The sequence below is a fragment of the Oncorhynchus nerka genome, linkage group LG13 (assembly GCF_034236695.1).
Source record: "Oncorhynchus nerka isolate Pitt River linkage group LG13, Oner_Uvic_2.0, whole genome shotgun sequence".
Taxonomy (NCBI): domain Eukaryota; kingdom Metazoa; phylum Chordata; class Actinopteri; order Salmoniformes; family Salmonidae; genus Oncorhynchus; species Oncorhynchus nerka.
In genome coordinates, this window is record NC_088408.1 from 25,072,608 (window position 1) to 25,085,250 (window position 12,643).

General features: G+C 44.8%; 1 pseudogene; it reads left to right on the forward strand.

The window, feature by feature from the left end:
- The window catches only part of LOC115139291 (armadillo repeat-containing protein 2-like), a 36,346-nt pseudogene that overhangs the window by 19,571 nt on the left and 4,132 nt on the right, over positions 1-12,643 (forward strand).

Consider the following 12,643-nt stretch of genomic DNA (forward strand, 5'->3'; position numbering starts at 1 on the left):
GTTAGGAACGGAGTTAGGAACAGCATTAGGAACGGAGTTAGGAACAGCATTAGGAACGGAGTTAGGAACAGCATTAGGAACGGAGTTAGGAACAGCATTAGGAAGGAGTTAGGAACAGAGTTAGGAACGGAGTTAGGAACAGCAGTTAGGAACGGAGTTAGGAACAGCATTAGGAACGGAGTTAGGAACAGCATTAGGAACGGAGTTAGGAACAGCATTAGGAACGGAGTTAGGAACAGCAGTTAGGAACGGAGTTAGGAACAGTTAGGAACATTAGGAACGGAGTTAGGAACAGCATTAGGAACGGAGTTAGGAACAATTAGGAACAGAGTTAGGAACAGCATTAGGAACGGAGTTAGGAACAGCATTAGGAACAGGAGTTAGGAACAGAGTTAGGAACAGAGTTAGGAACAGCATTAGGAACGGAGTTAGGAACAGCATTAGGAACGGAGTTAGGAACAGCATTAGAACGGAGTTAGGAACAGCATTAGGAACGGAGTTAGGAACAGCATTAGGAACAGAGTTAGGAACGGAGTTAGGAACGGAGTTAGGAACAGCAGTTAGGAACAGGAGTTAGGAACAGCATTAGGAACGGAGTTAGGAACAGCAGTTAGGAACGGAGTTAGGAACAGCATTAGGAACAGTTAGGAACAGGAGTTAGGAACAGAGTTAGGAACAGCATTAGGAACGGAGTTAGGAACAGCATTAGGAACAGAGGAACAGAGTTAGGAACAGGAGTTAGGAACAGCATTAGGAACAGGAGTTAGGAACAGGAACAGCATTAGGAACGGAGTTAGGAACAGCATTAGGAACGGAGTTAGGAACAGCAGTTAGGAACAGAGTTAGGAACGGAGTTAGGAACAGCATTAGGAACGGAGTTAGGAAGTTAGAACATTAGGAACAGAGTTAGGAACAGCAGTTAGGAACAGGAGTTAGGAACAGCATTAGGAACGGAGTTAGGAACAGTTAGGAACAGAGTTAGGAACGGAGTTAGGAACAGCATTAGGAACGGAGTTAGGAACAGCATTAGGAACGGAGTTAGGAACAGCATTAGGAACGGAGTTAGGAACAGCATTAGGAACGGAGTTAGGAACAGCATTAGGAACGGAGTTAGGAACAGAGTTAGGAACGGAGTTAGGAACAGCATTAGGAACGGAGTTAGGAACAGCATTAGGAACGGAGTTAGGAACAGCATTAGGAACGGAGTTAGGAACAGCATTAGGAAAGGAGTTAGGAACAGAGTTAGGAACGGAGTTAGGAACAGCATTAGGAACGGAGTTAGGAACAGCATTAGGAACGGAGTTAGGAACAGCATTAGGAACGGAGTTAGGAACAGCATTAGGAACGGAGTTAGGAACAGCAGGAGTTGGAACAGGAGTTAGGAACAGGAGTTAGGAACAGAGTTAGGAACAGGAGTTAGGAACGGAGTTAGGAACAGCATTAGGAACGGAGTTAGGAACACCATTAGGAACAGCATTAGGAACAGAGTTAGGAAAGGAGTTAGGAACAGCATTAGGAACGGAGTTAGGAACAGCATTAGGAACGGAGTTAGGAACAGCATTAGGAACGGAGTTAGGAACAGCATTAGGAACGGAGTTAGGAACAGCATTAGGAACGGAGTTAGGAACAGCATTAGGAACGGAGTTAGGAACAGCATTAGGAACGGAGTTAGGAACAGCATTAGGAACGGAGTTAGGAACAGCATTAGGAAAGGAGTTAGGAACAGCATTAGGAACGGAGTGAGGAACAGCGTTAGGAACAGAGTTAGGAACGGAGTTAGGATCAGGGTAATGGAACAGCATTAGGAACAGGAGTTAGGATCAGGGTAATGGAACAGCATTAGGAACGGAGTTAGGAACAGAGTTAGGAACGGAGTTAGGAACGGAGTTAGGAAACAAGAGTTAGGAACGGAGTTAGGAACAGCATTAGGAACGGAGTTAGGAACAGCATTAGGAACGGAGTTAGGAACAGCAGAGTTAGGAACAGAGTTAGAACGGAGTTAGAACGGAGTTAGGAACAGCATTAGGAACGGAGTTAGGAACAGCATTAGGAACGGAGTTAGGAAAGCATTAGGAACGGAGTTAGGAACAGCATTAGGAACAGAGTTAGGAAAGCATTAGGAACAGAGTTAGGAACAGCATTAGGAACAGAGTTAGGAAAGGAGTTAGGAACAGCATTAGGAACGGAGTTAGGAACAGCATTAGGAACGGAGTTAGGAAACATTAGAACGGAGTTAGGAACAGAGTTAGGAACGGAGTTAGGAACAGAGTTAGGAACAGCAGTTAGGAACAGGGTTGGAACAGCATTAGGAACGGAGTTAGGAACAGCATTAGGAACGGAGTTAGGAACAGCATTAGGAACGGAGTTAGGAACAGCATTAGGAACAGCATTAGGAACAGAGTTAGGAAAGGAGTTAGGAACAGCATTAGGAACGGAGTTAGGAACAGCATTAGGAACGGAGTTAGGAACAGCATTAGGAACGGAGTTAGGAACGGAGTTAGGAACAGTTAGGAACAGGAGTTATGGAACAGCATTAGGAACGGAGTTAGGAACAGAACGGAGTTAGGAACGGAGTTAGGAACAGCATTAGGAACAGAGTTAGGAACAGAGTTAGGAAAGGAGTTAGGAACAGCATTAGGAACGGAGTTAGGAACAGCATTAGGAACGGAGTTAGGAACAGCATTAGGAACAGAGTTAGGAACGGAGTTAGGAAAGGAGTTAGGAACAGAGTTAGGAACAGGAGTTAGGAACAGCATTAGGAACGGAGTTAGGAACGGAGTTAGGAACAGCATTAGGAACAGAGTTAGGACCGGAGTTAGGAACAGAGTTAGGAACGGAGTTAGGAACAGCATTAGGAACGGAGTTAGGAACAGCATTAGGAACGGAGTTAGGAAAGGAGTTAGGAAAGGAGTTAGGAACAGAGTTAGGAACGGAGTTAGGAACAGCATTAGGAACGGAGTTAGGAACAGCAGTTAGGAACAGCATTAGGAACAGAGTTAGGAACGGAGTTAGGAACAGCATTAGGAACGGAGTTAGGAACAGCATTAGGAACGGAGTTAGGAACAGCATTAGGAACGGAGTTAGGAACAGCATTAGGAACAGAGTTAGGAACGGAGTTAGGAAAGGAGTTAGGAAAGGAGTTAGGAACAGAGTTAGGAACGGAGTTAGGAACAGCATTAGGAACGGAGTTAGGAACGGAGTTAGGAACAGCATTAGGAACAGAGTTAGGACCGGAGTTAGGAACAGAGTTAGGAACGGAGTTAGGAACAGCATTAGGAACGGAGTTAGGAACAGCATTAGGAACGGAGTTAGGAACAGAGTTAGGAACAGGAGTTAGGAACGGAGTTAGGAACAGCATTAGGAACGGAGTTAGGAACAGCATTAGGAACGGAGTTAGGAACAGAGTTAGGAACGGATTTAGGAACAGCATTAGGAACGGAGTTAGGAACGGAGTTAGGAACAGCATTAGGAACGGAGTTAGGAACAGCATTAGGAACGGAGTTAGGAACAGCATTAGGAACGGAGTTAGGAACAGCATTAGGAACGGAGTTAGGAACAGCATTAGGAACGGAGTTAGGAACAGCATTAGGAACGGAGTTAGGAACAGCATTAGGAACAGAGTTAGGAAAGGAGTTAGGAACAGCATTAGGAACGGAGTTAGGAACAGCGTTAGGAACGGAGTTAGGAACGGAGTTAGGAACAGCATTAGGAACCGAGTTAGGAACGGAGTTAGGAACAGCATTAGGAACAGAGTTAGGAACGGAGTTAGGAACAGCATTGGGAAAAGAGTGAGGAACAGCGTTAGGAACAGAGTTAGGAACGGAGTTAGGAACGGAGTTAGGAACAGGGTAATGGAACAGCATTAGGAACGGAGTTAGGAACAGAGTTAGGAACGGAGTTAGGAACAGCATTAGGAACAGAGTTAGGACCGGAGTTAGGAACAAAGTTAGGAACGGAGTTAGGAACAGCATTAGGAACGGAGTTAGGAACAGCATTAGGAACGGAGTTAGGAACAGCATTAGGAACGGAGTTAGGAACGGAGTTAGAAACGGAGTTAGGAACAGCATTAGGAACGGAGTTAGGAACAGCATTAGGAACGGATTTGGGAACAGCATTAGGAACGGAGTTAGGAACAGCATTAGGAACAGAGTTAGGAACGGAGTTAGGAACAGGATTAGGAACAGAGTTAGGAAAGGAGTTAGGAACAGCATTAGGAACGGAGTTAGGAACAGCATTAGGAACAGAGTTAGGAACAGCATTAGGAACGGAGTTAGGAACAGCATTAGGAACGGAGTTAGGAACGGAGTTAGGAACGGAGTTAGGAACAGCATTAGGAACCGAGTTAGGAACGGAGTTAGGAACAGCATTAGGAACAGAGTTAGGAACGGAGTTAGTTGTTATTTGCTATGAAACGGACTCCAAAAGAAAGTGCAAACAGATGTTATTCTCAATATTAGGACACTGATGACTGGACGGTGTTGAATTGCAATTCGTTCCCTAATCCATCTAGGTCCTGTACAAAAAGCACCTCTTTCATAAATGGACAAAGAATTGTATTAATTTTGGGGAACTGGGGAAATATTGTGAAAACAAAGTTTCTCATATGCTATTCAACTGATTTCATTATCATGCTAATATGTAAGGTTGGAAATAGATTTTGGTAGAAAAACACACGCACACAAATAAAACAAATAAACACAGAGCCATTTTAACCATCAAAAAAGATTTTAAAAATAGTGTTGTGTACAGATTTCTCCTAGTTTGACTTTGCAGTCTGACTACCGCCAAATGGAATCTACGGCTATAAATATTTTAACACTTTTGAAATGTAATGGAAATTCATTTTAAGGATAAATATAAAATATTTATTGTACCAAGTACCTCCTGGATCATGCATAAAACACTTGTCAGATTGGCTGAGAAATTGCAGTATGTTGAGTCCAGCGTGTGGGCAAACCTTTTGGTTCTGAAAGAGGCAGTTGACAGACTTTTTTTCAACAGACAAAAAAACACATGTATTTTTCCTAGAAAACACAAGGAAAAGCACACCACCCTCTTTCATGTAAAGTACATGAGGTTAATCATGCATATTCACTGAGGGCCAAATCCTAACATACTGTAAGATATGAGTGCATAACTCTGTTTGCGTATGCATCAATTATACAAGGCAGTGGTATATTTGCAAATAAGTTTTTAAAAGTTTACAAATATATATATTTTTCTCAATCATGTGACACTCAGGTGAATCAGAGGACACCGTGGAGAGGCTGTGTAACACCTGTGACCATCTCCATGGCGCCTTGGCCGAGCAAGGCATGCTGGGCCAGTGTTGCAGGACTCAACCTGCAGCTCGCCAAACTCACCCTGGCTGTGAATACAGTCAATGTCATCATAGTGATTCTCTTTCTCCCATCTCTTCCCTGCCCTAATACACAACAGTAGATTTCCCAAACATGCCAGAACGTTGTGATTCAAAACAAAGCGTTGCAGGCAAAACCTTTACATTTGTTTTAAAGAAGGTAGTCAATGCAAACGAGCCACTTGAGAAATGTACTCATTAAAAGTAACCTCTGTGATCTCCATCTTTCTAGTTCCTATTTTGTGTCCGGGGATGTGGGCAACAAGTTTCTCTATGCCAAACTCACGTTATATTCGTACAGGTGTGTAAAGGCAGAACATTGGTACATTTTGGGGGGCAACCTGTCTGCCTAGAGCAGGCCTGGGCAAAGGCTGGCCCGGTGCCGTATGTGGCCCACGACCTGATTCAGTACGGCCTGCAGAATCATGCTCAGATCACATAAAGAATTTGCTATAGTAAATTTTTGAGAAAGCTAGCTAGAAATTGCGCAAATATACGTTTTTCAAAGATTTCAAGGAAAAGAAAAATAGACAATGAATGTAGGGTGTTCCAGCAAGAGTGGACATCGACATATTTCTTTATTGAGGTATCAGGGAAAGTTGTGTGCTTAGTGCGCAAAGAGAGCATCGCTGTTGTCCCCACACTTCCCATGCAGAGAAATATAGGAATATGTCTTCTGAGCAGAGGGCAAGTGCATGGAATGAGTTGCTTTCACAGTTGCAAAAGCAGCAAGGACTTTTCACAAAACTGCATTCAGCAACCAATGGAATTGCGAGAGCTAGCTATGTACTGTCCCACAAAATTGCTAAACATAGCAAGCCATTCGTTGAAGGCGAATTCATTAAAGAATGTTTAATTGACGCTGCAGCAATACTTTGCCCCGACAAGAAAGACCTGTTTGAAAATGGAACAGTTGAAAGACAAGGTAAAGGATTTCACCTATTTCTCATTGGCCCTGGATGAGAGCAGTGATGCATGTGACACGGCACAGTTGTTGATATTCTTACACCGAACCCAAACCGGCTGCGCGTGTGCGCCATCGTGCATAAATGTATTTTGTCCCCCCACAACAAACGCGATCATGACACGCAGGTTAAAATATCAAAACAAACTCTGAACCAATTATATTGATTTGGGGACAGGTCGAAAAGCATTAAACATTTATGGCAATTTAGCTAGTTAGCTTGCACTTGCTAGCTAATTTGTCCTATTTAGCTAGCTTTCTGTTGCTAGCTAATTTGTCCTGGGATATAAACATTGAGTTGTTATTTAACCTGAAATGCACAAGGTCCTCTACTCTGACAATTAATCCACACATAAAACGGTCAACCAAATCGTTTCTAGTCATCTCTCCTCCTTCCAGGCTTTTTCTTCACTGACCTCGTTGGTCTTTCAGTTATACCCACGTGGGTATAACCAATGAGGAGACGGCACGTGGGTACCTGCTTCTATAAACCAATGAGGAGATGGGAGAGGCAGGATTTACAGCGCGATCTGCGTCTGAAATAGAACTGATTCATATGTTAGCCCTTGGCATCGCAGACACTCATTGGCGAGCGCGAGCAGAGTGGGTGCAATATTTGAATAACATAGATTTCTACATTTATTTTGCAACGCTAGACATGCGACGGGAGCGGTGTGGTCAGCCTGTCACGAGGCATAACCCCAGACTTTGAAATTACAGAGGAGTTTGCTTCAGCGCAGTCAATGAAGAGCACAACCACAGCAAAATATTTATTGGAGGAGGTTAATAAGTGTGTGGCAACGTTTTGAAAAGTGATCCAGTGTGACCACTGACGGGTGCCCAAACTTGACAGGAAAAAAGGTGGGCCTTTATAAAGGATACAAGATCAAGTAGCTGAGCTGAACCCAGATGAGAAAATGATATCTCTGTATTGCATTATTCATCAGGAGGTGCTCTGTAAATGTGTTCTGAAAATGAGATGTTTTGGATACAGTCACTAAAGTGGTAAACTTCATAAGAGCAAAACCTTTAAACCACAGGCAGTTTGTCTTGCTGTTGGAAGAGACATAGTTGGGTCAGGCAGATCTCCCCTACCACAAACGTGGGAAAGGTGCTTAAAGGGATGTGGGACCTGAAGTCAGAGATTGCTGAGTTTTTGCAAATGAAAGGATAATATGTGGATTTCCCTCAACCGCAAGATAAAGAATGGTTGGCTGATTTTGCCTTCACCTTGGACATCATGGCCCTCATGAATGAACTCATTTTTTTATTTTTTTATTTTACCTTTATTTAACCAGGTAGGCTAGTTGAGAACACGTTCTCATTTGCAACTGCGACCTGGCCAAGATAAAGCATAGCAGTGTGAACAGACAACACAGAGTTACACATGGAGTAAACAATTAACAAGTCAATAACACAGTAGAAAAAAAGGGGAGTCTATATACATTGTGTGCAAAAGGCATGAGGAGGTAGGCGAATAATTACAATTTTGCAGATTAACACTGGAGTGATAAATGATCAGATGGTCATGTACAGGTAGAGATATTGGTGTGCAAAAGAGCAGAAAAGTAAATAAATAAAAACAGTATGGGGATGAGGTAGGTGAAAACAGCTGCAGCGATCGGTTAGCTGCTCAGATAGCAGATGTTTGAAGTTGTTGAGGGAGATAAAAGTCTCCAACTTCAGCGATTTTTGCAATTCGTTCCAGTCACAGGCAGCAGAGTACTGGAACGAAAGGCGGCCAAATGAGGTGTTGGTTTTAGGGATGATCAGTGAGATACACCTGCTGGAGCGCGTGCTACGGATGGGTGTTGCCATCGTGACCAGTGAACTGAGATAAGGCGGAGCTTTACCTAGCATGGACTTGTAGATGACCTGGAGCCAGTGGGTCTGGCGACGAATATGTAGCGAGGGCCAGCCGACTAGAGCATACAAGTCGCAGTGGTGGGTGGTATAAGGTGCTTTAGTGACAAAACGGATGGCACTGTGATAAACTGCATCCAGTTTGCTGAGTAGAGTGTTGGAAGCAATTTTGTAGATGACATCGCCAAAGTCGAGGATCGGTAGGATAGTCAGTTTTACTAGGGTAAGTTTGGCGGCGTGAGTGAAGGAGGCTTTGTTGCGGAATAGAAAGCCGACTCTTGATTTGATTTTCGATTGGAGATGTTTGATATGAGTCTGGAAGGAGAGTTTACAGTCTAGCCAGACACCTAGGTACTTATAGATGTCCACATATTCAAGGTCGGAACCATCCAGGGTGGTGATGCTAGTCGGGCATGCGGGTGCAGGCAGTGATCGGTTGAAAAGCATGTATTTGGTTTTACTAGCGTTTAAGAGCAGTTGGAGGCCACGGAAGGAGTGTTGTATGGCATTGAAGCTCGTTTGGAGGTTAGATAGCACAGTGTCCAAGGACGGGCCGGAAGTATATAGAATGGTGTCGTCTGCGTAGAGGTGGAGCAGGGAATCACCCGCAGCAAGAGCAACATCATTGATATATACAGAGAAAAGAGTCGGCCCGAGAATTGAACCCTGTGGCACCCCCATAGAGACTGCCAGAGGACCGGACAGCATGCCCTCCGATTTGACTCACTGAACTCTGTCTGCAAAGTAATTGGTGAACCAGGTAAGGCAGTCATCCGAAAAACCGAGGCTACTGTCAGGATTTGGCCAGGGTTGTTCCGGTTTTTGGTCACTAGATGCCCCCATTGTGCCTTTTGACCTTTTGTTTTCCCTTGATCCCCATTATTATTTGCACCTGTGCCTCGTTTCCCCTGATTGTATTTAAACCCTTTGTTTTCCTCAGTCCTTTGCTCTGTGTTTGTATGTTAGCACCCAGCCCTAGTACTCTGTGAACTCTTGTTGATCCCGGTGGACTCTCTTGTGGAATTCTGTTTTTTGTTCTTGTTTGTTTGTTTTTGAGTATTTTTTTTAGGCTTTTTGTGCTATACCTTCCACCTTGTGGATTTACCTTTTTGTCTTGGAGGATTACCTTTGTTCTTGTGGAATTCCTTTTGAGGTTGTGGAGTTACATGTTTTCCTGAACTTCATTTTTTACTTCATTAAATACATCGTCTCAAGTACTGCTGTGTCTGCCTCATCTTCTGGGTTCTGCCAACTATTCGTGGCTCAGTTGGTTAAGTGACTGTTTCTCACTCCGGAGACCCGGGTTCGGAACCGGGTCCTGACAGCTACTGAGTCTGCCGATAAGAATATGGTGATTGACAGAGTCGAAAGCCTTGGCAAGGTCGATGAAGACGGCTGCACAGTACTGTATTTTATCGATGGCGGTTATGATATCGTTTAGTACCTTGAGCGTGGCTGAGGTGCACCCGTGACCGGCTCGGAAACCAGATTGCACAGCGGAGAAGGTACGGTGGTATTCGAGATGGTCAGTGACCTGTTTGTTGACTTGGCATTCGAAGACCTTAGATAGGCAGGGCAGGATGGATATAGGTCTGTAACAGTTTGGGTCCAGGGTGTCTCCCCCTTTGAAGAGGGGGATGACTGCGGCAGCTTTCCAATCCTTGGGGATCTCAGACGATATGAAAGAGGTTGAACAGGCTGGTAATAGGGGTTGCGACAATGGCGGCGGATAGTTTCAGAAATAGAGGGTCCAGATTGTCAAGCCCAGCTGATTTGTACGGGTCCAGGTTTTGCAGCTCTTTCAGAACATCTGCTATCTGGATTTGGGTAAAGGAGAACCTGGAGAGGCTTGGGCGAGTAGCTGCGGGGGGGGGGAGCTGTTGGCCGAGGTTGGAGTAGCCAGGCGGAAGGCATGGCCAGCCGTTGAGAAATGCTTGTTGAAGTTTTCGATAATCATGGATTTATCGGTGGTGACCGTGTTACCTAGCCTCAGTGCAGTGGGCAGCTGGGAGGAGGTGCTCTTGTTCTCCATGGACTTCACAGTGTCCCAGAACTTTTTGGAGTTGGAGCTACAGGATGCAAACTTCTGCCTGAAGAAGCTGGCCTTAGCTTTCCTGACTGACTGCGTGTATTGGTTCCTGACTTCCCTGAACAGTTGCATATCGCAGGGACTATTCGATGCTATTGCAGTCTGCCACAGGATGTTTTTGTGCTGGTCGATGGCAGTTAGGACTGGAGTGAACCAAGGGCTGTATCTGTTCTTAGTTCTGCATTTTTTGAACGGAGCATGCTTATCTAAAATGGTGAGGAAGTTACTTTTAAAGAATGACCAGGCATCCTCAACTGACGGGATGAGGTCAATGTCCTTCCAGGATACCCGGGCCAGGTCGATTAGAAAGGCCTGCTCACAGAAGTGTTTTAGGGAGCGTTTGACAGTGATGAGGGGTGGTCGTTTGACTGCGGCTCCGTAGCGGATACAGGCAATGAGGCAGTGATTGCTGAGATCCTGGTTGAAGACAGCGGAGGTGTGTTTGGAGGGCCAGTTGGTCAGGAGGGTGCCCTCGTTTACGAGGGTTTACGAGGGTCTATGAGGGTGCCCTTGTTTACAGAGTTAGGGTTGTACCTGGTGGGTTCCTTGATGATTTGTGTGAGATTGAGTGCATCTAGCTTAGATTGTAGGACTGCCGGGGTGTTAAGCATATCCCAGTTTAGGTCACCTAACAGAACAAACTCTGAAGCTAGATGGGGGGCGATCAATTCACAAATGGTGTCCAGGGCACAGCTGGGAGCTGAGGGGGGTCGGTAGCAGGCGGCAACAGTGAGAGACTTATTTCTGGAGAGAGTAATTTTCAAAATTAGTAGGGAAGGGAAGGGCCTTTTTGCACATCAGACGTACAGCCTTGTCAAAGCCTTCAAGGGAAAATTACTCCTCCTGACCTGCCAAGTAGAAGCCAACAATCTTACCCACCTTCCGACACTACTAGTCTGTTCCCTATCAGATGAAAAGCGGGAGAAGTATCGCTGCTGCGCGCTTTGAAGGGTGAGTTTTCTCATTGTTTTGAGGATTTCAATTTGTTGGAAAATTACATGCTGTTGGTTTCCTCTCCTTTCACCTTAAATGTGGATAATGCTCCCACTGACCTGCAACTTGAGTTTATCGATCTTCAGTCTGATGCAGTGATTGGAGAACTATTCAAAACAATATCACTGACGAGGTTATATGCAAAACTTTCCAAAGGAGTCATTCTCAGAAGATGTTTGTGCTGTTTGGGTCAACCTATATATGTGAACAGACATTCATGTCAGTGATTCTCTCGTTAACACAGGTGTGAGTGTTGACGAGGACAAGGCTGGAGATCCCTCTGTCATGCTGATTGAGTTCCAAATAACAGACTGGAAGCTTCAAAAGGAGGGTGGTGCTTGGAATCATTGTTCTTTCTCTGTCAACCATGGTTACCTGCAAGGAAACACGTGCCGTCATCATTGCTTTGCACAAAAAGGGCTTCACAGGCAAGGATATTGCTGCCAGTAAGATTGCACCTAAATCAACCATTTATCGGATCATCAAGAACTTCAAGGAGAGCGGTTCAATTGTTGTGAAGAAGGCTTCAGGGCGCTCAAGAAAGTTCAGCAAGCGCCATGACCGTCTCCTAAAGTTGATTCAGCTGCAGGATCACCACCAGTACAGAGCTTGCTCAGGAATGGCAGCAGGCAGATGTGAGTGCATCTGCACGCACAGTGAGGTGAAGACTTTTGGAGGATGGCCTGGTGTCAAGAAGGGCACCAAAGAAGCCACTTCTCTCCAGGAAAAACATCGGGGACAGACTGATATTCTGCAAAATGTACAGGGATTGGACTGCTGAGGACTGGGGTAAATCATTTTCTCTGATGAATCCCCTTTCATCTGGCTGACCACCCAGAATCCCGCCCCCTCTTCATCTCCCACTGTGCCCTGACCAAACTGTGCCAGGCGCTGCACCATCACCACGGAGAACAAGATATCAACATCGCCAGGGTGTTCAGGTACCTGTACCTGTACCACACATACACACTGTACACCTAAAACATCTCACCTCCGGCTGAAAACCTTACGTTTAACTGTTTAATTGAAAGTGGGACAGTATAGACCTCAGACCATTTACAACACTTCGTGACCTTGTGCATTACTTTTAAGTGTGTACAAAAATGATTTTTTTTCTCATACAACTTTACAAGAATCAACAGTTCACTATCTGACAGTATATGATTCTAAAAGCATGTAGCACTCCCTATTTCCACAAGTAATGCCAGTAAAGATAATCATTTTTTTGTGACAATAGCAGTCCAGTGAGAGCCTATCTGGTCAGTGTTATTTGTTGTCCTCCTACTCTGGCCCAGACCCCTGGCTGCTACACACTATTTATAGAACTGATGAGTAAACGCCAGCGGGAACAGGTGAGCTGTGTGTGTGTGTGTGT